Source organism: Dioscorea cayenensis, chromosome 6 (assembly GCF_009730915.1).
Source record: "Dioscorea cayenensis subsp. rotundata cultivar TDr96_F1 chromosome 6, TDr96_F1_v2_PseudoChromosome.rev07_lg8_w22 25.fasta, whole genome shotgun sequence".
NCBI classification, from domain to species: Eukaryota; Viridiplantae; Streptophyta; class Magnoliopsida; order Dioscoreales; family Dioscoreaceae; genus Dioscorea; species Dioscorea cayenensis.
This window is the reverse complement of record NC_052476.1, coordinates 6,325,488-6,349,923: the sequence shown is the minus strand read 5'-3', so window position 1 is coordinate 6,349,923 and position 24,436 is coordinate 6,325,488. Positions and strand designations below refer to the sequence as shown.

General features: G+C 40.7%; 3 non-coding genes across 3 annotated transcripts; all 3 read right to left on the bottom strand.

The window, feature by feature from the left end:
- Positions 1–5,030: 5,030 nt before the first annotated feature.
- On the bottom strand, positions 5,031–5,137 carry LOC120264042. Its single transcript, XR_005537224.1, has one exon. It is a non-coding gene; the product is annotated as a small nucleolar RNA R71 (small nucleolar RNA).
- A 2,420-nt stretch (positions 5,138–7,557) lies between these two features.
- Positions 7,558–7,664, bottom strand: LOC120264093. Its single transcript, XR_005537271.1, has one exon. It is a non-coding gene; the product is annotated as a small nucleolar RNA R71 (small nucleolar RNA).
- Positions 7,665–23,772: 16,108 nt separating this feature from the next.
- Positions 23,773–23,878, bottom strand: LOC120264100. The gene has a single exon (XR_005537278.1). It is a non-coding gene; the product is annotated as a small nucleolar RNA R71 (small nucleolar RNA).
- Between the last annotated feature and the right edge of the window lie 558 nt (positions 23,879–24,436).

The window sequence follows — 24,436 nt, the reverse complement described above, 5'->3', positions numbered from 1 at the left end:
AAGAAAGGGATTAAGTGTTAATTCTCTCTGGTTTGGGTTGTGATGTTGTGATGTTGTGGTGAAGATAACATCATTTAGGTTCTAGTTAATAGGAGGACTTAAATCTCATTTGGAAAAATGATGTATATACATATATAATAGAATTAAATCAATGTACTATGATAAATTAAATTTTTTATCTTCTTCTTTTGACCAATTTGTAGATGAAGCACCTGAATAGCCTCTAGCAGAGCCGACTTCACATGTGAAATTAATTTTATTTAACAACATCAAGGCATTTCATGCAGCAATAACTTATCTAAGTAAGGTTCCCATCATTGTAAGTCATTGACACATCTCAGCGGGGTCTGTACAACTTATCACAAGCCAATTAAAGGAGAGAACAAAGAAAATCTTACAACAAAAGGAGGGAAAATCAAGGCACAACTAGATTTTACCAGAAATTACTTGCCTAGGTGAAAGAAAAGGAACAAATTCCTATGGAAAAAGATATGAAAAAAGGTCAATAAACAAGGAGCAGGAGATCTTGAGCATCCCTAGGCTAAAGTCCCTAATCAAGTATAAGCACTTGAAAGGCAAGGAGAAAGTAGTTGTAGACAAAAAAAATGGATTTCTCTAGGATTTGGAGGATTTAGTACCTCTACACCTAGGAGGACCTCTTGAGTCATGTTGCTATCCATTTTTGATATTTTTTAAAAAGAGCGGGTGGGAGGTCAAGTGATTAAATTCAATTGTGTGTTTTTGTGTAGCTATAACAATGGTCAAAACATGATTGAATGAGTTGAAGGATATACTTTATTATTGGTTTTTGTATAGTTGTTACAACATGCTACATTGTCCTAATAAATTGTACGAATCATTTAATTTTTTTGTTCATGAATTGTCTCTGCAGTTGAATGAATTATATGAATGAATTGAAGGAACTTGTACCAATTCTTATTAATTGAAGAAATTAGATTAATGAATTGAAGGAATTGTATTTGTTATTTTGATGTTGTGAGTTGAAGGAATTGTGTCTATGCTTGAATGAATTGTATTTATAGTTGTTAAAGCTATGTCTGCATTTCTACAGCATTGCACTTAAGTTTTATGTATCATTTACACTATTACATATGATCTATGCATTTTGCATTTCTGTATTTTTGTAGTATTGCAACTAAAGGAATAATATGAATTGTACTTACAGTTGTATTTTTAGTCAAAGAAAAGTATTTTCTCAAATTCAAGTAACTAACGAAATTATTGTGCTTGTGAGGCAAAAATGAATTTGTTAGGTGTAAATTCAAGTAATTAATGAAATGTTTGTTGAGTTTGATTTTGCTATTTTTTTAGTATTATATTGATTTTGTGCTTGATTATGTTTGATTAGAATCAAGTAAGTTATGAAAGTTGAAATAATAAACACAAAACAATAAACATCTAAGAAAATGTAGGGTAAATTTCTTAAGTTATATGATTTTTAAGTTAAACATTATTCTTGGATTTTGTGTTTCATAAAGTACCTAAGCACATGTATGTAAATAATAAGCATCTGAAACTAATCAAAAGTGTATGCATGCATCCAACGAGTGAGCTAGCTAAGCTCTATTTATTGTCATCAACAAATAGCTTGAACTTTCTTTCTAAGACTAGAAGACAGATCAAAAGTGACCACTCGCCAGTTTACTGATCTAGAAATGCAGGCCTCTTAAAGAATTGTAGATTATCTGGACCGTCCACAAGCACAGGTGATGTAGGCTATCCATGCAAATATTCCATAATCTATGTCACCAAAATCTCACTAAAATGCCCCAAATACCTTACCGATGCAATCAAAGCTTAGTCATCATTTTGATACAAATTGAAAGATTATGCTAAAATTGAAACAAAAGCAAAGTTCAATATCCACTCAAAATATTTTCCCATGCTTAAAGAGAAAAAAGAAGGAATTGTTGGATGCGGCAAGAGATAAAGGGAAGTCAAGCACCAATCTAATTGGGGAAGACCAAGGATTAGAAGATACGTCCTTAGGATCACTCCAATGAATACTGGAGGCTAGACTACAATCAAGGGAGCCACATTTTGGATGGATTAGGGGTGGCATCATCAACAATCCTTATTTCTTACGTTGTTCACCATCACACATTTGGAGGGTGGTTTGCCTTATAAATTCCTTTGTGTTTTCATTGCTTTATGGTTGTGAAACTCCATTTATCTTAAACTAAACTCCCAAGGACACCGGATGGTGATGAACCTTGTCATGAACAAGTTATGTGGATTATTTATTTCTTTTAATGCAATTAAGTGTTTTGTAATTCAATCTAGTGTGCTTTTCATGCCTTGGACTACACAAAGAGACCTCCGTAGTTTATTTTTGAATAGTACTTTGTGACAATAGATACTCACTCATACTACATTATACTTAGATTGAATAGGGTTGCTTGTCTTAATACACTGAGAGATTCAGGTATTGGCGGTCCTCCAGCATTAGATTTAAGCCTAGATTAGGTTTAATTCTCCTTAGAGACCTTTCAAAGTGATAAGTTCTTGAGTATATATATTTCTCTATATGTTTTTGATAAGTGCTTGTGTGATATGGATGCGAAACATTCTTTCCTTATTTTGAACATTACTTTTCTCGGGTTTTTACACTAATATGTGTGTTTTTATGTTACTTTCGTGTAGGTAGGGTTGTGAGGCCGAGTAGGAAGGAAAGAAACCAATGTGGATCATAATGCACCAATTTTGGAGGAAATCTTGCTAAGGTTCAAACGCGAAGACATAGGTCGGGTGTGAGATGCTAGAGTATGCGCCAACCTCCTCGTATTTGAGTTATCACAACCATTTGGAGGGGCACAAGGGCAGTCACACTCAAGCATTCCGACTTATGCACATAGAACATGATCTCCACCAACTTGTCCATCACTAAAGAAGCAAAGTGATCCACGACGTGAATGTGTGCCCGTTTGCGTCACCTCGATTATAGACTCGGGAAGTATTTTAGGCCAGGCACTGTTCATAACCGGCCAAGAAAACAGGAATTCAGAGAATCCACACGGGCTTGTGGAAATTATACACGCCCGTGTGGAAATTCCACATGGGCGTGTGTAAAATCTACAGGACCGTGTAGTCGCCCGATTCCAGCCCTATTTAAAGCCGATTCAGCCCCGATTTCAGCATTCTTTTCTCCATCTTTTCCCCAACTTGAGAGAGGATTTCGGCTAGGGTTTTTGAGAGGTTCTACGGCTCCGACATCATCATTCCTTAGGAAGAAGGTTGGTAGGGGAGCTTCCTTCGAGGCGTATCCTATACCGAACGAGGGAATCTTTGGACGACGAGTAGAGGACTTTCCACAAGACCATCGACACGACTATCGAGGGGGTTTCTCTATGGATTCATTGCTTTTACATTCTATTTCTTTGATTGTACTTAGCTCCATGGAGAGCTAAACCCCTACTGGTTACTTGGGTATTTGTGAACCCTAGGATGTATTTGTTTCACTGAATCTCTTTATTATGCTTTCAATTAATTGATGTTTGTTGTGAGTTCAAACATTGAATGCTTGATTGTATGAACATTTCCTCTAGAGTGACACTAGGGTTGAGAGTTCTTATTAGTAACCTTGTGAGTGAGTGACACACCACGAGCGTTAGATAAAGCTAGGTTGGAGAGGGTTGAGTGGGTGAGTCGAGAGGTACAGGAGCGTCCCCTTTCCCTTTCGATGTGATAGATTCTACCTCCGTTCCTCAAGTTCTTTGCGGCCATAATAGAGTGAATGGTCTAAGGGATGACCCTCCGCTAGGGCTTAGTTGTGCGTGCAACAGAGTGAAGTGCTGAGGTGATCTTAGTATCTAGGGATTAATCGTGGTTAGGGATCTTCCACCTGGACCAAAGGGTTAGGTCTATAATTAGGAAGAGATTTATCACTTGGAATCCCTAGAGCTCATTGCAACTCTATTCGAGTGCGAGGTTGAGAGGTTATCTAATCTCTCCTCCGGGACATGTATAGAGTTAGGCATAGTTGACCTTAGATTTGGGACTATGTATTTAAGGATTTTCACGACTCACCATTGCATTGATTAGGAAGCATAATAGAGGGTTCTTGCACTTGAAACAATTGTCCTAGGCAGAGCATTATCCGAGTACCCGATCTTTATCGATTGCATTACCTCCTCCTTTACTCGTGCTTTCTTACTTGTTGTTTTCACTTTTGAGAATTGAATCATTGTCACACTTATCACTACTGATCTTTCACATAGCTAAGAAGTGGATTAAGTGTTTTTATTCCCTACTCCCTGTGCATTCGATACCCACTCATCCGGGATTATTACTTCGACAAACACGTGCACTTGCGGGATATACGCAAGGGGACCTTGTCAAGTTTTTGGCACCGTTGCCGGGGAGTAGGCATTTAGAGATACTTTGCACTTTGTTCTTTTAGCTATTTCACCATACATTATATTTCATCTCTTCTTATTCTATCATCGTTATGATTTCTTTTTCTTTCTTTTTGGGTGCAGCTCCAGGTTATGACCCGAGGAAATCCCTCAATATTGATTGAAGGAGATCTTGAGCTTGAATGTACACTTAGAAGAAAAGGGAAAGAGCCTGTACAAGAACAGTCTAATTTAGCTGATTTGGAAGTAGAAGGATCTGAAAACATGGCAGAACAGAATGAGCAACAACGGACATTATCTGATTATGCCAGACCTTCAGTGTTGGGGACACAATCGAGCATTGTGCGTCCCCCGATTACAGCTCAGAACTTCGAGCTGAAGCCAGCATTTATCCACATGTTGTAGCAATCCGCACAGTTCAATGGTTCGGCCGATGAGGATCCAAACAGTCATATAGAGAGTTTTCTCGAGGTGTCTGATGTGCAGAAGATAAACGGAGTGACGGATGATGCCATCAAGTTGAGAGCCTTCCCATTTTCCCTAAAGGGGAGAGCGAAGCAGTGGCTACACTCATTATCTAGAGCATCGATTACCACATGGGAGGAGATGGTAGAAGCTTTTCTTGCCCGTTATTTTCCTCCCGGAAAATCTACAAAGCTTAGGAATGAGTTCTCATCCTTTGTTCAGTTGGAATTGGAGTCTCTATTCGAGACATGGGAAAGGTTCAAGGAGCTCCCGAGAAAGTGCCCGCAACACGGATTTCCGGAGTGGATGATTGTTCAGACCTTTTATAATGGTTTGAACCAGAGTACAAGGCAACTCTTGGATGTGGCAGCAGAAGGTACCTTTGGTAGCAAGACCCCCGATGAGGCCCGTCAATTAATTGAAGAAATGGGGTTAAACAACTACCAATGGAATGCTAGGGAGAAGAAAAAGGTGGCCGGTCTCCATGAAATAGATGCGGTAACTTCATTGGCGGCTCAAGTGGAAAATTTGAGTAAGAAGTTAGATCTTCTAACTTCAAACAGAGTGGTGGCCGTGACTAATTACACCGGGTGTGGTGGAGGACATGCTCCCTCCGATCGCCCGATCTATATCTTTGATGTTTCTTCGGTGGAGAACGTTGATTTTGTAGGTAATGGCATGAGACCTCAAGGAAACCCATATAGCAATACGTACAATAAGGGTTGGAAGAATCATCCCAATTTCTCATGGAGTAATCAGGGTTCACAAAAGGCCATGGGGCCACCGGGTTTCTAACAACAACAACAAGCCCCTAGGTGGAAAACAGAGTCTCAGGTTTGGAAACCCGAATGAATGACTTAGAGAAGCACTTGACTAGATTTTTGCAATCTACAAACACAAGGTTTGAATTAGTCGCTACACTTCACAACCACACCGCCTCTTTGCATAACCTTGAAAATCTCTCTCTGAAAGGCCACATGGAAGCTTGCTGAGCAATACAGAGACAAACCCGATCTTAATTGTCCTAGGCAAAAGGACTTCATGGTGAGCGACCAAGTGTTACTCTTTAACTCTTGCTTGAAGTTGTTTCCAGGAAAATTGAAGTCAAGATGGCCAAGTCCTTATGAAGTTACTAAAGTATATCGGCATGGTGCTATTGAAATCATTCATCCAGAGAAACGAACATTCAAGGTAAATGGGCATAGATTGAAACCTTACTTTGAGGGAGCAATACCAGGTGAAAAGAAAGAAATTTTCCATCTCCATGAGCCACCGTGAGGTAAGGACAGGTACGTCAAGCTTAGTGATGTAAAACAAACACTTCTTGGGAGGTAACACAAGCTTTTAGTTGTTTTCTAGCTTAGATTTCAATTTTTGCAGTAATAAATTTCATGAGTGTGTGCCTTGGTTGATTTTTGTTGGTGTTGAGCTTTTCATGAAAATGTTTTGGTGATTTAAATTGTTTTTCATGTGTGTGGCATGGTTTAGATTGTAATTCATGATTATAGTCGAGGAATTAGTGTTAATTTAGAGAATGCATGTTCAAGTGGATTGTTTTTCATTTCCTTGATTTCATTTCTTTTCCTTGTCTCTTTTTTGAATCTTGATTTTCAGTGTTCAATACTGTGCAAGGTACCCATTTTATGACACATGCAAATCAAAGAAACTTGGTAGAGCCAGTCAACAAAATTGAGAAAGCCTTACATCAAATGTTGAGGGATAAAGCTGAATGCTCAGGATAACAAGAATTTCATATTGAACATAGTGAAACATCAGTCATGGCAGAACTGAGGCGGACCTTGTCAGATTATAAGAGGCCACAGTTTACTGGTGAAGAATTTAGTGTGCAAGCTCCTATAGTGCCAGCAAATAATTTTGAAATCAAGGCCTGTACAATTGAGATAATTTAAAATTTAGTTTAATTTGATGGGTTAGTTGATGACGACCCTCATGCTCATTTGTCCTGTTTCCTCCAGATCTACTCCACCTTCAAGATTAATGCAGTCTCAGATGATGCCATCAAATTGAGGCTATTTTCGTTAAGTCTGAGAGGAGCAGCTTATCGATGGCTTACTTCATTAGCTCTCAGGTCCATCACTACTTGGAAGGAAATGGTGGAAAAATTTCTTGCAAGATACTTCTCACCAAGAAAAGTGATGCGGGCCGTATTGAGGAGATGGCATGCGCGTTCATGCGGAAGTGGGACTCGAAGTAATAAGGGTATTTTAGTAATTCGGCGGGCGGTGGAGTTTTTTGCGTTTCTTGGGCCTAGTCTAATGGGAAACAGGTGAGTCATGCATGATTTTGGCCAAATTCCATCGTTTAGGCCTCGAAAACCCTGATTTTGCTATTTTTAGTAATAATTGATTTCGCTATTCCTTTGGCTAGAAATCTCTGATTTGTAAGCCGTTTATGCCGTTAGCATTTATTTTGTTAACTCTTTTATTTCTTGCCGGTATTTGAAAATTTACCATTTTTGGTATATTTTCGAATTATCTCCGTTTTAGGATTATTTTCATATCTTTGATTTTTCCTATTTAATGTAAGCCTATGGGCGAGAGTAGGGGGAGTTTTGTAATAGTTATTCTCTTGAGTAATAAAATTTATTCTCTTTTCCAATTCATGGCTATCTTTGATCAACAGGTTTTGAAGACTCGTACTGGGTATTCTTGCGCGAATCAACAGTTCGAGTATACCGCTGCATCAAAACGCAGCTAGACTGAGGTAAGAGATTTCACCCTGTAGGATGGGGGATTCTGAGATACTCTTTGAAGCTCATGAAAGATTCAAGGATCTCCTAAGAAGATGTCCTCATCATGGTTTCTCTTCTTTCATCAGAGTGCAGATGCTATGCAATGGGTTGAATTATACAACTCGCCAGCTTATTGATACTGTAGCAGGAGGTTCATTGAGTAACAAATATCCTAAGGATGCTGAGAAATTAATCGAGGATATGGCGAGTAGTGAATGCCATTGGAGCACTCGCCAGAAACGTCCAAGAGCAATAGGGATTTATGAAGTGAATGACACCAATGCCTTAGCTATAGAAGGAGAGGTACTGAAAAGAAGATTTGATCAGTTTATGATAGGTTCGAGCTCAAAATCTGGGGCAGTACTATCTTGTGAGACATGTGGGGCGGGACATGAAACTACTCAGTGCCCAGTTTTCTAGTACATCATTAGTGCCTATGGAAAGGGTTGACTATATTGGTGGAGGCCAAAGAAGACAAGGGAATCCTTATGGTACCACCTATAACACCGGGTGGAGAAACCACCCCAATCACTCTTGGGGCCAAGATTCATAACAATGAGCACCACCACCACCACCTCCTCAAGTACATCAACAACCACCACAGTAACAAGAGAGGAAGTTGACTACTGAAGATGTTTTGACCAACTTCATGATTAACACGGACGCCAAATTTCATAACATAAACACTAGGCTTAATGAATTGAGCATAGTTTTGAGGAATATCCAAGCATTAATTCATACGCTCAAAAATCAATCTGGGCAACTCACTAGGGCAAATTCTGAGTGCTCCCCAGGTAGCTTACTGAGTAATACTGAAAGTAATCCTAGGCAGCATTTGAAGGCCAACACTCTTAGGAGTGGAAAGCAGGTTGAAACACTGGATGAAATAGGGCACATCACCAAAGAGAAGGGACCCACTATGCAAGATAGTCCAAGCACATCAAAGAGTGCAAATGAGAAATATGGGATTCCACCCCCACCATAACAAAAGCAAGTTTGGGAATACAAGCTGCGCATTCCTTACCCACAATAGCTTAAATAGGACAAAGAAGATGCTCAATTCAAGAAGTTTCTCAACATGTTCAAGTAACTTAATATTAACATTCCCCTTATTAAGGCGTTACAGCAAATGCCAAAATATGCCAAGTTCATGAAGGATCTTCTTACAAATAGAAGAAAGTTGGAAGATATAGAAACAGTGGCACTCACTAGAAATTATTCAGTGATTCTTCAGAAGTTGTCAAAAAAAATAACTTATCCTGGAAGTTTCATTATTCCTTGCGTGATGGGAGATGGAATTAGAAAGAAAGCTTTAGCAGATTCTGGGGCTAGTAATAATGTCATGCCATATACACTATTTCTGAACTTGGGATTAGAAGACTTAAGACCCAAAAGGATGACTGTGTAACTAGTTGACCATTCTATGAGAAAACCTCGAGTGGCGGTAGAGGATGTCTTGGTGAAAGTAGACAAGTTGATCATCCTGGTGGACTTTGTAATTCTGGGTATGGATGATGAGGCTAAGATTCCACTAATTCTAGGGCACCCATTTCTAAAGACTTCAGGTACCGTCATTGACATGAGAGAAGGAAAAATGACATTGAGAGTAAGGGAGAAAAAAGTGGTTTTCACATTCCTGGATTCTATGAAGCACACCCTAGATCTTGATGATAGTCTATACTTCACTGATGAGACTGAGATTATTGTTTCTGACTTTGTGCAGGAGGTTTTGTCATTTAACCCATTGCATGAATACTTGGAGGAGTTGGACAACAAAGAAGGTCATGGGAAAGTTCTCACCTACCCGCTAGTGCAACGTGTAAATTATGTGGAGAAAAACCCTTCACAAAGTAGAAAGAAGAATAAAAGCTTGAAGAAAATGTGGCGTAGGTGAATAAGAAAATGAAGGGCATGGATCTTACATTATCATCACCAAGATAGGTAGATTGATAAGTGCTTGTGTATTAGTAATAAGAAGTATTCTTTTTCTTACGATGAGCATTATTTTTATCAGATTTTAGCGCTAATATATGTGTATTTGTGTTACTTGTGTGCATGTAGGGTTGTGGAGTCAAATATAGAGGAAGGAAGCCAAAGTAGATTGTGATTGCACGTTGTTGATAGAATCTTGGAGTAAACAAACATGAAGACACAAGTTGTGCTCGAAGATACATGAATGTGTACCAACCTCCATGCGCTCAAGCAATTACTTGGTTTGGAGGGGCACAAAGGCAGTCACATTTGCGTATTCTGACTTGTGCAATGATAGCAAGATCTTCATCAATGTTAGGCCTTATTGAAGAAGCGACGCGATCTACGGCATAGACGTGTGCCCGTTTATGTTGCCTCAATGAAAAGTGTGGATTCGGGAGTGTTTTTGGGCAGTACTTAGCAAATCACTGTAGAAATTTACTGTAGCAATTATCGTTCATAGACCGTAGAAAATCATATTCCTATAGATTCATACGGGTGTGTGGAAATTCCACACGCCCGTGTGGATTCCGGATTCCAGCCTTATATAAAGCCACGACTTGTACCAATTTAGGGCATCCTTCTTTGCATCTTTTCTCCATTTTTTCCCCAACTTTGGAGAGGCTTGCGGCTAGGGTTTATGGTGGCTTTGGCAAGGTTTTTGGAGTGGTTCTATGGCTATCGACACCGCGTTCCTTTGGAAGAGAGTTATTAGGGGAGCTTTCGTTGGCACCGATTCGGCGAGGTGTGCCTTAGGTTTGACAAAGGAACCTATGAAGAGGACAAGGCTACTCCACAGGACCATCGACATGAATACCGAGGAGATTTTACTTATGGAATGCATGTTTTTACTTTCAATTTCATTATTGATTGTATCTTGCTCCATGGAGAGCTAAACTCCTAGAGGGTACTTGGACTTGTAAAACCTAGGATGTTATTGTTTCATTGACCTTTTATTATGTTTCTTTAATTGATGTTTTTAATTAAGTTCAAATATTGAATGTTTGTTGAATGATTTCTCCCTTTAGAGTGACACTAGGGTTGAGAGTCTACATTAGTAATCCTTGTGAGTGAGTGACACACCATAGGGTTAGACAAAGCAAGATTGGAGAGGGTCGTGAGGGTGAGTCGAGAGGTAGCGGAACGTCTCTTTTCCCCTTCTGTGTGATTTATCCTACCTCCATGTTCCAAGAGTTCTTTCCGGTCGCAATAGAGTGAAGTGCTAAGAGAAGAACTCCGCTGGGGCTTAGTTGCACGAGCGATAGAGTGAAGAATTGATGTAATCCTTAGTGCTGGGGCTTAATTGTGACTAGGGGTCTTTCACCTAGACCAAAAGGTTAGATCTATATTAGAGAATAGGGTTTATTACTTGGAATCCCTAGAACTTCTTGTAACTGTACACAGTGTGAAGTGTTGAGACTGATTAATTTCTCTACTGAGGCATAGTGTAGAGTTAGTTACGGTTGACCTTAGATTTGGGACCATGTATTTTAGGATTTCCATGACTCATTAAGCATTAGTTAGGAGACATAATGGTTGGTCTTGCACTTTAAGTAATAATCCTAGTGGGAGCAATGTCCGAATGCCCCACTTTCTATCGATTACCTACCTCTCATTTTATTATGCCTCTCTTTCTTATTTTCTTTAGTTCTTTTCATATTGATTTTGTTCACACAACTATTGATTCATCTTCACTATAGTTAAATAGCAATCTTTGTGTTTCTGATCACTATTCCTTGTGGATTCGACTACCCACTCACCGTGGTATTATTACTTCGAAAAACCCGTTCACTTGCGGGTCACGCGCAAGGGGCGTTTCATAGACCAGTTATACTTTAATGGGAAAAATGAATTTCAAGTCTATTCATGCCTTCCAATTAATCTCCCATGTGGAAATGTGTTCAAGAGGACCAAGGTAGCTTCCCTATGTTTGACCCAATATGAAGGTAAGTGAAGGTACGTCGAGCTAATGACGTTAAACAAGCGCTTTTTGGGAGGCAACCAAAGTTTCATTCCATTTATGTTGTTATTTTGGTTTTATTGTGTTCTTAGTTGTTGTGCTTCTTTATTTTCTCTCTTTTGTTATGTTTTATGCTCATGCTCATCTTACTTGTGTGTTTAATCTCTCAAGTTTGTGCTCATTCTCTTGTGGTGTTGAATTCGTCATTGCTTAGAGTCTCATGCTCTCTTGATCACCATCTTTATTTCATGCATGCTTGATTGTTTATTCTTATACTTTCATGCACATGTAGTTATTTGATTATTATCATTTTCATGCATGCTTGAAGTTTCTTAATGATTATTCATGGAGTTGGTGAATGTTTGATGAATTTTTATGCTATATTTAAGTGGCTTTCAGTGTATGTTATTTGGTTATTGATTGCATGAAGTTTGGAGAAGTTTGGAGGGTGTTTTTGGTTTAACAGGTTGCTTAACAGGCTATTTTTTTCGAGAGGCTTGTTGATAAGTGCTTGTGCGATATGAATGTGAAGCGTTCTTTCCTTATGTTGAGCATTACCTTTCTCGGGTTTTTACACTAATATGTGTGTTTTTATGTTACTTTTATGCAAGTAGGGTTGTGAGGCCGAGTATGAAGGAAACAAGCCAATGTGGATCATAATGCACCGATTTTGGAGTAAATCTTGCTAAGGTTCAAATGCGAAGACATAGGTCGGGTGTGAGATGCTAAAGTGTGTGCCAACCTCCTCGCATTTGAGTTAGCACAACCATTTGGATGGGCACAAGGGCAGTCACACTCGAGCATTCCGACTTATGCACATAGAACAAGATCTCCATGACAAGATCCCGTTGCGTATATCCCGCAAGTGCACGGGTTTGTCGAAGTAATAATCCTGGATGAGCGGGTATCGAATCCACAGGGAGTAGGGAATAAAAACACTTAATCCGCTTCTTAGCTATGTTAAAAATCAATAGTGATAAGTGTGACAATGATTCAACTCTCAAAAGTAAAATCAACAAGTAAGAGAGCACGAGGAAAGAAGAAGGTAAGGCAATCGATAAAGATGGGGTACTCGGATAATGCTCCTCCTAGGACGATCACTTCAAGTGCAAGGACCCTCTATTATGCTTCCTAATCAATGCAATAGTGAGTGGTGGAAATCCTTCATTACATAGTCCCAAATCTAAGGTCAACTATGCCTAAATCTATACATGTCGCGTAGGAGAAATCGAACAATCTAAACACCTCGCACTCGCATAGAGTTGCAATGAGCTCTAGGGATTCAAAGTGATAAATCTCTTCCTAATTATAGACCTAACCCTTTGGTCCAGGTGGAAGTTCCCTAACCATGATTAAGCCCTAGATACTAAGATCACATCAACGCTTCACTCCGTTGCACTCCCAACTAAGCCACAGCGGAGGGTCATCGCTTAGACCATTCACTCTATTATGGCCGCAAAGAACTCGAGGAACGGAGGTAGAATCTATCACATCGGAGAGGAAAGGGGACGCTCTTGTACCTCTCGACTCACCCTCTCAACCCTCTCCAAACTAGCTTTGTCTAACACTCGTGGTGTGTCACTCACTCACAAGGTTACCAACAAGAACTCTCAACCTTAGTGTCACTCTAGGGGAAATGTTCATACAATCAAGCATTCAAGGTTGCAACTCACAATAAACATCAATTAATTGAAAGCATAATAAAGAGATTCAATGAAATGGATACATCCTAGGGTTCACAAATACCCAAGTACCCACTAGGGGTTTAGCTATCTATGGAGCTAAATACAATCAAAGGAATAGAATGTAAAAGCAATTAATCCATAGAAAAACCCCCTCGATGGTCGTGTCAATGGTCTTGTGGAGAGTCCTCTACTCGTCGTCCAAGGATTCCCTCGTCCGGTATAGGATATGCCTCGACGGAAGCTCCCCTACCAACCTTCTTCCTAAGGAATGACGATGTCGGAGCCGTAGAACCTCTCCAAAACCCTACCCAATACCCCTCAAAACCCTTGCCGAAGCCCTCTCTCAAGTTGGGGAAAAAGATGGAGAAAAGAATGTTGAAATCGGGGCTGAATTGGCTTTAAATACGGCTGGAGTCGAGCGACTACACGGGCCTGTGGATTTTTCACACGCCCATGTGCAATTTCCACACGGGCGTGGATAATTTCCACACGCCGTGTGGATTCTCTGAATTCCTGTTTTCTCGGCCGGCTATGAACAGTGCTGTTACAGTACCTTGCTACAGTGCTATGCTACAGTATCCGGCCTGAATAGCTTCCCGAATCCATACTTTCATCGTGGTAACGTAAACGGGCACACGTTCACGTCATGGATCACTTGCTTCTTCAATGATAGACAAGTTGGTGGAGTTCTTGTTCTATGTGCATAAGTCAGAACGCTCGAGTGTGACTGCCCTTGTGCCCCTCCAAATGGATGTGCCAACTAGAATACGAGGAGGTTAGCACACACTCTAGCATCTCACACCCGACCTATGTCTTCATGTTTGAACCTTAGCAAGATTTCCTCCAAAATCGGTGTATTACGATCCACATTGGCTTCTTTCCTTCATACTCGGCCTCACAACCCTACCTGCACGAAAGTAACATGAAAACACACATATTAGTGTAAAAACCCGGGAAACGTAATGCTCAACATAAGGAATGAACGTTTCGCATTCATATCGCACAAGCACATATCAAACTCCCCCACACTTAAGCTTTTGCTTGCCCTCAAGCAAAAATTAAACATTCTGTGGATAGATGAAGGAAATATTGTAAGTGCTTGGCCTTAGGTTCACCAAAGTGTACAAAGAGAGCATTCTACAAGTAAGGGAAATTTCAACATTAAATACAAAAAATCAAAACTCTAGCTAAAAACTTTAATAAAAAAGGGCAACAAACCCGAAATCGTGTACGTGTGTGAACTCACTCAAAACAACCCAAGGTATACTCCTCAAAGTCCTAAGTAAAAGGGACTTATTTATCTACAAAAGTGACAGCAATTTCAAAGATGGTAGTAGCTTCACACATCCTCTAAGGTAGCCCTTTCCAAAGCGGCCTCTAAGGTGGCTTTCACACTTTCGAGGTGGTAGCTCTTTCTATCGGAGCGGTAGCTTTCACTCATCCTATGAGATAGCTCTTTCTCTCATTTGGGCATAGCTAGTATTCGACTTATGAGAGTAGCTTCATACTTCATAGGTGGTAGCTCTTTCCACCCAACAAGCACAAATAAACAATAAAACTATTTTGTTCCTTCTTTTCATTTTTTTTTTAGAATTTGACACAAGAAACAACTATAACTAGTCCCTTTAACATCAAACTTGAGTTTCCAAAAGACTCTAATAAGTGAGTAGTGTAACAAGTATAAATCGGGCAAAAATTCCTTGACATTCAAGCAAAACTAGAGCATGAAAATATTCAATGTTAAAAATTCTCCTAGACTCAAGAATACAATCAATGTAACTAGGGTGAACCGCCATTGGCTATGTGAGCATATATCAATCAAGAATAATAGAAAAGATGTGTGCACTATGGAACTCCCCCCCACACTTAAGTTGTACATTGTCCCCAATGTACACATGCAAGCTCACTTAAAATGTATTTCATTCAAAAATAGATGTGGGAGAAGCAATCAAAACAATACTCCCCTGACTCCGAGTGCCACGTTTGATGGAGCTAAGTCCTTTGGAGTAATGTTTCGACGGGTTGTGAAGCTCACACGGCCAAGTGCCGAAGCACCATGGCCGTGCCCATGACTAAGTTTCAATTCCCATGATGACAAGACCATCTGCACGCATACACGAGGGGGTTCAGTGAAGCTCAATAAAAACAAAATAACTCGAGTATATATAAATGATAGACAATGAATACAACTCAAACTACAAAATGAAAATAAACTCAGAAGGAAAATCCTTTCTTGAGTATACAAATCAAAAATAAAATGCAGAAAATAAAATGCAAAAAATAAGAACAAAGAAGTTAAAGACGCCTCAAGTGTCGGTGTCAATAGCTAGTACATCTGTTTCCGCTGCTAGTGAAGATGACGCTGGTGCTGCAAAATAAATGAAAGATTGGCAAAGAAAAGAGAAAGAGAAGCTTACCGACAAAATGAGAATTAAAAACTAGAAAACAGCCGGAAAACTCAATTAACAACCCTCTAAAACGATGGTGAGAGGTCAGGAGAGAGCATGGATATGTTCTCAAAACATTTGAGGGTGAAAAGATGAAGAAAACCGAAAAGATTTTAAAGAAAACCTGCGGTTCTAGCATTTCTGTACATCCACACAGCGTGTGGAAATTACCCACGCCCGTGTTCCAGACCCACAGGGGCAGACGCACGCCCTGGGAGTCTCCATGCAACCAAGAAAATTCTCTAAGACACACGCCCGTGTGAAAATTCCACACGAGCGTGGACATTCACATGCCCAACTCACAGGGGCAAACGCATGCCCCTGTGTCTTCTCGGGATGGAGAGAGCTCCTCTGCAGAGATTCGCACGGGCATGCGGAAATTACCCACGCCCGTGCGATTTTAACAAGGTCACCCACAAGGGCGAGTTCACGCCCTTGTGTACTCTCGGGATAATCTTCCAAACTCTGGAGGACTTCACACGCCCATGCGGAAATTACCCACGGGCGTGCGAAAACTGCATGGTTGTTCACAATGGCAGCCGCACGCCTCTGTGTCTTCTCTGGATGAGCTCATAATACAAATTCACGGGCGTGCGGAAATTCCACACGCCCGTGCGTTTTCTCTGGATGCCTTAGAAAAATCTACAGGCTCTGCAGAAAATTTCTAAACATGTTTACACACTCAGAACCTGCCATAATATGCAAGTTTTACCAGTGAAAAACATGAGAAATAGCTCAAACGACCAAAACTTCACCAAAACACATAAAAGCACAAGATAACACCAACGAGTGCACAAGAAAAGCATAGCAATGGCATATAAGAATCAAAACACCAACATTCAAGCTCTTATTCATGCAAGCACTAAACTAGACACTAGAAAACAGTAAATACTTGGGTTGCCTCCGAAGAAACGCTTGTTTTACGTCACTAAGCTTGACGTACCTCTTCTTTACCTTATGGAGGCTTGAAAAAAGTATGTTCCTCCCGACTAGACATTGCATAGCTACTTCCCTTAAACCAAAAATTTGCTTGCCGGAGTGGAATATTTGTTGGAGAGTCCAACCATCTTACCTTTGGCCTCCAAGGAAACAATTTGGGTTGGGAATTGTCCAAGCTTAACACAGGTAGGTTATTGGATGGCTTCAATCTCCTACCCACGTCTTCTTCCAAACCCAAAATCTCTTTCTTGCAATTTATGAATTGATCAATCCCAAAGAGAGATGCGTGTTCCATTAGCATAGAAGTTGCTTCTTCTTCAATTTCAACTTGAAAACAATCTGTCTTCGCCAACTCTCCTTGCATCATTTCTTGCTCACAAACATACTGTCCACTCAAAGAATCATCACATTGAATGAACGGTTCTTCATGTATCCTCTAAATCTCGACAACATCATACTCGTTCCGCCCCACTTCTTCATTGTCATTCACTACCACATCTTCTCTACAAGGAACATGACTTGCTTGCTCAAATACTTATTGTTCCTTGGAGAGTGTGTCAAGTATCCCTCCTAATTGATGCTTAATGTTTTTATAGGAGGCTTCATGACATCTTCGTGTGGTCTCCATATTTTGGATGCAGACATCAGATGCTTCAATAAAGTTAGCTAATACTCTTTGTAACTGAAGTGCATCCTCGCCGAATATCTCACCCCTTTGACATTCCTCTTGAGGTGCCTCCCAATATTGTTCACCATTATTCCATAATAAGTTTGGGTAGCCCACTTCAATTGGATGATAAGCGTTGTAACATGGAATGTTTTGTTGTCATGAAGTAACAATTCTATCAACCTTTTTACTAAGAGCTTCGACCTAAAAATATAGAGCAACGACTGGGTCAATCATTATTTAAAATCCTTGCAAGAAAAAGTAAAACATAACAAAAGAAAACAAATGAGAATGATGGAAGAATAAGAAAATGTGAGATAACCTTTTTTTAAAAAAAAAAAAATCAGAACGGTGATAGAGAAGAAATGTGAAATAGAATGTATGGTAAAATAGCTAAGAAAACAAAGTGCAAAGTATCTCTAAACGCCTACTCCCGGGAAACGGCGCCAAAAATATGACAAGATCCTCTTGCATATATCCCGCAAGTGCACAGGTTTGTTGAAGTAATAATCCCGGATGAGCGGGTATCGAATCTACAGGGAGTAGGGAATAAAAACACTTAATCCGCTTCTTAGCTATGTGAAAAATTAATAGTGATAAGTGTGACAATGATTCAATTCTCAAAAGTAAAAATCAACAAGTAAGAGAGCACGAGTAAAGGAGAAGATAAGGCAATCGATAAAGATGGGGTACCCGGATAATGCTCCGCCTAGGACGATCACTTCAAGTGCAAGGACCCTCTATTATGCTTCCTAATCAATGCAATAGTGAGTCGTGGAAATCCTTCATTACATAGTCCCAAATCTAAGGTCAACTATGCCTAACTCTATACATGTCCCGGAGGAGAAATCGAACAATCTCAACACCTCTCACTCGCATAGAGTTGTTATGAGCTCTAGGGATTCCAAGTGATAAATCTCTTCCTAATTATAGACCTAACACTTTGGTCCAGGTGGAATGTCCCTAACCACGATTAAGCCCTAGATACTAAGATCACCTCAATGCTTCACTCTGTTGCACTCGCAACTGAGCCCCATCGGAGGGTAATCCCTTAGACCATTCACTCTATTATGGCCGCAAAGAACTCGCGGAACAGAGGTAGAATCTATCATGTCAGAGGGGAAAGGGGACGCTCTTGTACCTCTCGACTCACCCTCTCAACCCTCTCCAACCTAGCTTTGTCTAACACTAGTGGTGTGTTACTCACTCACAAGGTTACCAACAAGAACTCTCAACCCTAGTGTCACTCTAGGGGAAATGTTCATACAATCAAGCATTGAAGGTTGGAACTCACAATAAACATCAATTAATTGAAAGCATAATAAAGAGATTCAATGAAATGGATACATCCTAGGGTTCACAAATACCCAAGTACCCACTAGGGGTTTAGCTCTCCATGGAGCTAAATACAATCAAAGGAATAGAATGTAAAAGCAATGAATCCATAGAAAAACCCCCTCGATGGTCGTGTCGATGGTCTTGTGGAGAGTCCTCTACTCATCGTCCAAAGATTCCCTCGTCCAGTATAGGATACTCCTCGACGGAAGCTCCCCTACCAACCTTCTTCCTAAGAAATGACGATGTCGGAGCCATTGAACCTCTCCAAAACCCTTGCCAATACCCCTCAAAACCCTAGCTGAAGCCCTCTTTCAAGTTGGTGGAAAAGATGGAGAAAAGAATGTTGAAATCGGGGCTGAATCGGCTTTAAATAGGGCTGGAGTCGAGCGACTACACGGGCCTGTGGATTTTTAACATGCCCATGTGGAATTTCCACACGGGCGTGGATAATTTCCACACGCCCATGTGGATTCTCTAAATTCCTGTTTTCTCGGCCGGTTGTGAACAGTGCTGTTACAGTACCTTGCTATGTCTTCGCATTTGAACCTTAGCAAGATTTCTCGGCCAACTAGAATACGAGGAGGTTGGCACACACTCTAGCATCTCACACTCGACCTATGTCTTCGCGTTTGAACGTTAGCAAGATTTCCTCCAAACTCGGTGCATTACGATCCACATTGGCTTTCTATCCTTCATACTCGGCCTCACAACCCTACCTGCACGAAAGTAACATAAAAACACACATATTAGTGTAAAAACCCGAGAAAAGTAATGCTCAACATAAGGAATGAACGCCCCACTCCACCAACTTGTCCGTCATTAAAGAATCAAAGCGATCCATGACATGAACGTGTGCCCGTTTGCGTCACCTCGTGAAAGTATGGACTCGGGAAGTATTTTAGGCCAGGTACTCTAGCAGAAAAATGCAGTGAAAGTACTGTAGCAGCACTGTTCGCAGCTGGCCGATAAAACAGGAATTCAGAGAATCCACACGGGCGTGTGGAAATTATACACGCCCGTGTGGAAATTTCACATGGGCGTGTGTAAAATCCACAGGCCCGTGTGGTCGCCCGATTCCAGCCCTATTTAAAGCCGATTCAGCCCCGATTTCAGCATTCTTTTCTCCATCTTTTCCCCAACTTGAGAGAGGGTTTCGGCTAGGGTTTTGAGAGATATTGGCTAAGGTATTGGAGAGGTTCTACGGCTCCGACAACGTCATTGCTTAGGAAGAAGGTTGGTAGGGGAGCTTCCGTCGAGGCGTATCCTATACCGGACAAGGGAATCCTTGGACGACGAGTAGAGGACTTTCCACAAGACCATCGACACGACTATCGAGGGGGTTTCTCTATGGATTTATTGCTTTTACATTCTATTTCTTTGATTGTACTTAGCTCCACGGAGAGCTAAACCCCTAGTGTGTACTTGGGTATTTGTGAACCCTAGGATGTATTTGTTTCATTGAATCTCTTTATTATGCTTTCAATTAATTGATGTTTGTTGTGAGTTCCAACCTTGAATGCTTCATTGTATGAACATTTCCCCTAGAGTGACACTAGGGTTGAGAGTTCTTGTTGGTAACCTTGTGAGTGAGTGACACACCACGAGCGTTAGATAAAGCTTGGTTGGAGAGGGTTGAGTGGGTGAGTCGAGAGGTACAGGAGCGTCCCCTTTCCCCTCCGACGTGATAGATTTTACCTCCGTTCCTCGAATTCTTTGCAGCCATAATAGAGTGAATGGTCTAAGGGATGACTCTCCGCTGGGGCTTAGTTGCGCGTGCAACAGAGTGAAGCGTTGATTCGATCTTAGTATCTAAGGCTTAATCGTGGTTAGGGACATTCCACCTGGACCAAAGGATTAGGCCTATAATTAGGAAGAGATTTATCACTTGGAATCCCTAGAGCTCATTGCAATTCTATTCGAGTGCGAGGTTGAGAGATTATGCAATCTCTCCTCCGGGACATGTATAGAGTCAGGCATAGTTGACCTTAGATTTGGGACTATGTATTTAAGGATTTCCACGACTCACCATTGCATTGATTAGCAAGCATAATAGAGGGTTCTTGCACTTAAAACGATTGTCCTAGGCGGAGCATTATCCGAGTACCCCATCTTTATCGATTGCCTTACCTCCTCCTTTACTTGTGCTCTCTTACTTGTTGCTTTTAATTTTGAGAATTGAATTATTGTCACACTTATCACTACTGATCTTTTACATAGCTAAGAAGTGGATTAAGTGTTTTTATTCTCTACTCCCTGTGGATTCGATACCCGCTCATCCGGGATTATTACTTTGACAAACTCATGCACTTGCGGGATATACGCAAGGGGAACTTGTCACTTGCCAGGCTTCTCAGCCCAGCAAGCAATCCGTGAAGCCCTCCGGGAAGCTTCATGGCCCCCTTAGTAGCCGTCAAGTGACCCGTGAAGGCTTCCCGAGGAGCTTAGTAGGCAGCTTAAGTGGTTGCCAACCAGTTAACGGGTCTTGCAACCCGTTTAAAGCCCACTTTGCCACATTTTCTCTATCTTTATCTCATTCTTCTTTCTCTCATTTCTCACTCAATTCTCCACTGATTTCACTCATTTTTTCACCATTTTTTTTTCCAAATTTCTTGCTCTAGATCACTGTCCTACTCTTGATCACTTGTTTTGCAAGGTTTTTTTTTGAGTTTTACCATCATTTTCATTGAGTTTGAATGGTATGCCTCTCTGAACCCTAACCTTGAGAATGGTTCTTTCTTCTTATTTCCTCTACTTTTCTCTTGATGAATGGATGAGATTCATATAGGGGATTGATTGTTTGTCATTATGATGGGTTCTTAGAGAAATTTAAGCATTGTAAAAAATTTTATAGTCCATGTACAATGGAAACCCTTGCAAAATGTTTTTTGAAAGATATTGTAGCATTCATTGAAAATCTTCATTCTCTATTATCATGATGACTTGTTTTATTTGTTAGATTGGTTTGATAACTTGTCTTGTGTCTTGTAGGGATGTTAGCGAAGCGTATGGCCTCTAAGTGAGCAAGGAGGATTGACGCACCTCCTACCATTGAACCATGCTTCAACAATGATGAGCATAAGACACATTACGCACTTTTGGCCCAAAAATCATTCGACACAGTCCACTACATAGATTGGGACATCTTGAGAGACCACCACTGCCACCTGACACACAGCATCCATGAGTGCTTTAGTGATGCTTTTTATTGTTTGTTATTAGTACTTTGTTGTATTGTGTGTTATGTTTTATGTTGTGTACTATGTTGATAGCAAGGGTTCAATACCTGCTAAACGCTCCCCCATTTTTTCTTGTCAACTTGCTTCTTCAAATTTATGAGTTTTGAGTTATGATATGCTTCTTGATCTTTTCAGGACTATAATGATAGGAGTTCTGCGTTTATCACATTGTCTGGATTTGACTCTCCTCATATTCATACTGATAAGTGCTTGTGTGATAAGAATGCGAAGTGTTCTTTCCATATGATGAGCATTACTTTTATTAGGTTTTAGCGCTAATACTTGTGCATTTGTGTTACTTTCATACATATAGGGTTGTAAAGCTGAATGTTAAAGAAAGAAGGCAATGTAGATCGTGAACACACTATTTGGAGGAAATCTTGAGAAGGGTCAAACTAGAAGACATAAGTCGGGTTCAAGATGCGAGAATGTGTACCAACCTCCGTGTATTCAAGCTAGCACAATGGTTTGGAGGGGCCCAAAGGCAGTCACATTCGAGTATCCCGGCTTGTGCATTGATAGCAAGATCTTCAAAAATGAGGCCGGTTATTGAAAAAATCAAAGCGATCTATGACGTGAATGTGTGCACGTGGATGTTACCTCGATGAAAACATGGATCCGAGAGTGTTTCGGGTAGGTTCTGTAGCAGGTACTATAGCAAACACTGTAGCAGGTACTGTTCACAGCAGGTTGAAAAAGAAAATTCCAGAGAATCCACACGGGCATGTGGAAATTATCCACGCCCGTGCGGAAATTCCAGAGGGCTGTGTGGCAAATCCACAGGGGTGTGGATGCCCGATTCCAACCCTATTTAAGTCACGATTCAGCCCTGATTACAGCATTCTTTTCTCCATTCTTTCCCAAACTTGAGAGGGGACTGTGGCTAGGGTTTTGAGAGGTATTGGCAGGGTTTTTAGAGAGGTTTTTCGGCTTTGACATCGCGCTCCACTTGGAAGAAGGTTATTGGGAGAGCTTTTGTCGGCACCGATCCGTCGAGGTGTGTCCTAGGCCGAACAAAGGCACCTTTGGAGGAGACAAAGCTTCTCCACAAGACCATTGTCACAACTATCGAGGGTGTTTTCTATGGAATACTTGTTTTTACATTCGATTTCATTATTGATTGTAACTAGATCCATTGTTGTTTGTCAACACAATCAGTATTCATCTTCACTTGGTTAAGAAATAATTTAAGTATTTTTACTCCCTACTCCCTGTTGGTACGATACCCACTCATATAGGATTTTATTACTTGACAAACCCGTGCACTTGCGGGACATATGCAAGGGGCGTTGTCAAGTTTTTGGCGCCGTTACCGAGGAGTAGGGCGTTTAGAGATACTTTGCACTTTGTTATCTTAGCCATTCATTCATTCATTCTATTTCACATTTTTTCTATTCTATCATCATTCTGATTTTTCTTTTCTTTTTGGTACAGCTCCAGGTTATGACCAAAGGGAACCTTTCGATATTAATTGAAGGAGATCCCAAACTGGAACCTACACTATGAAGAAAAGGGAAAGAACCTATGTAAGAACTGTCAAATCTAGCTGAATTGGAAGTTGAAAGATCTGACAACATGGCTAAGTAGAATGAAAAGTAGAGAACATTATCTGATTATGCCAGACCGTCAGTATAGGGGACACCATCTAGCATTGTGTGACGCCCGATTATAGCTTCGAACTTTGAGCTGAAACCAGCATTCATCCAGATGATTCAGCAATCAGCGCAGTTCAATGGTTTAGCCGATGAGGATCCAAACAACCACATAGAGAACTTCTTGGAAGTTTGTAATATGCTGAAGATTGAGGACTTTCCCATTTTCTCTCAAGGGAAGAGCCAAGCAGTGGCTTCATTCCTTGCTAAAAGCATCCATAATGACTTGGAATGAGATGGTTGAAGCTTTTCTTGCGAGATACTTCCCTCCAAGAAGTCGGCCAAGTTTCACAATGAGATATCGTCGTTCATGCAGATGGAATTGGAATCATTGTTTGAGACATGGTAGCGCTTCAAGGATCTTTTGCAGAGGTGCCCACAACATGGATTTCCCGAATGGGTGCTTATTCAGACTTTTTATAATGGGTTGAATCCGAGTACAAGGCAATTCTTAGATACCGCCGTAGGAGGAACAATGGGGAGTAAAACCCTGGAAGAAGCCCGACAATTAGTGGAAGAGATGGCCATGAATAGTTATCAATGGAATGCATGGGATGAAAAAAAGTGGCCGGACTCCATGAAATAGATGTAGTCACTTCTTTGGTAGCCAAAGTGGAATCATTGAGTAAGAAATTAGACCTTCTAACTTCTAATAGAGTGGCGGCTGTGACTACTTATACTAGATGCAGTGAAAGACATGCTCCCTCTGATTATCCAATAGCCGTTGGTGGTACACCCTCCGTTAAACAAGTTGATTATGTGGGTAATGCAATGAGAAACCAAGGAAATCCTTATAGCAATACCTACAATTCGGGTTGGGGGAACCACCCTAATTTCTCATGGAACAATCAAGGCAATAAAAGGCCACCACACAACCAGGTTTCCAACAACAAGAAGCCCCAAACATGGAAAACAGAGTGTCCGGCTTGGAAACCCAAATGACCGACT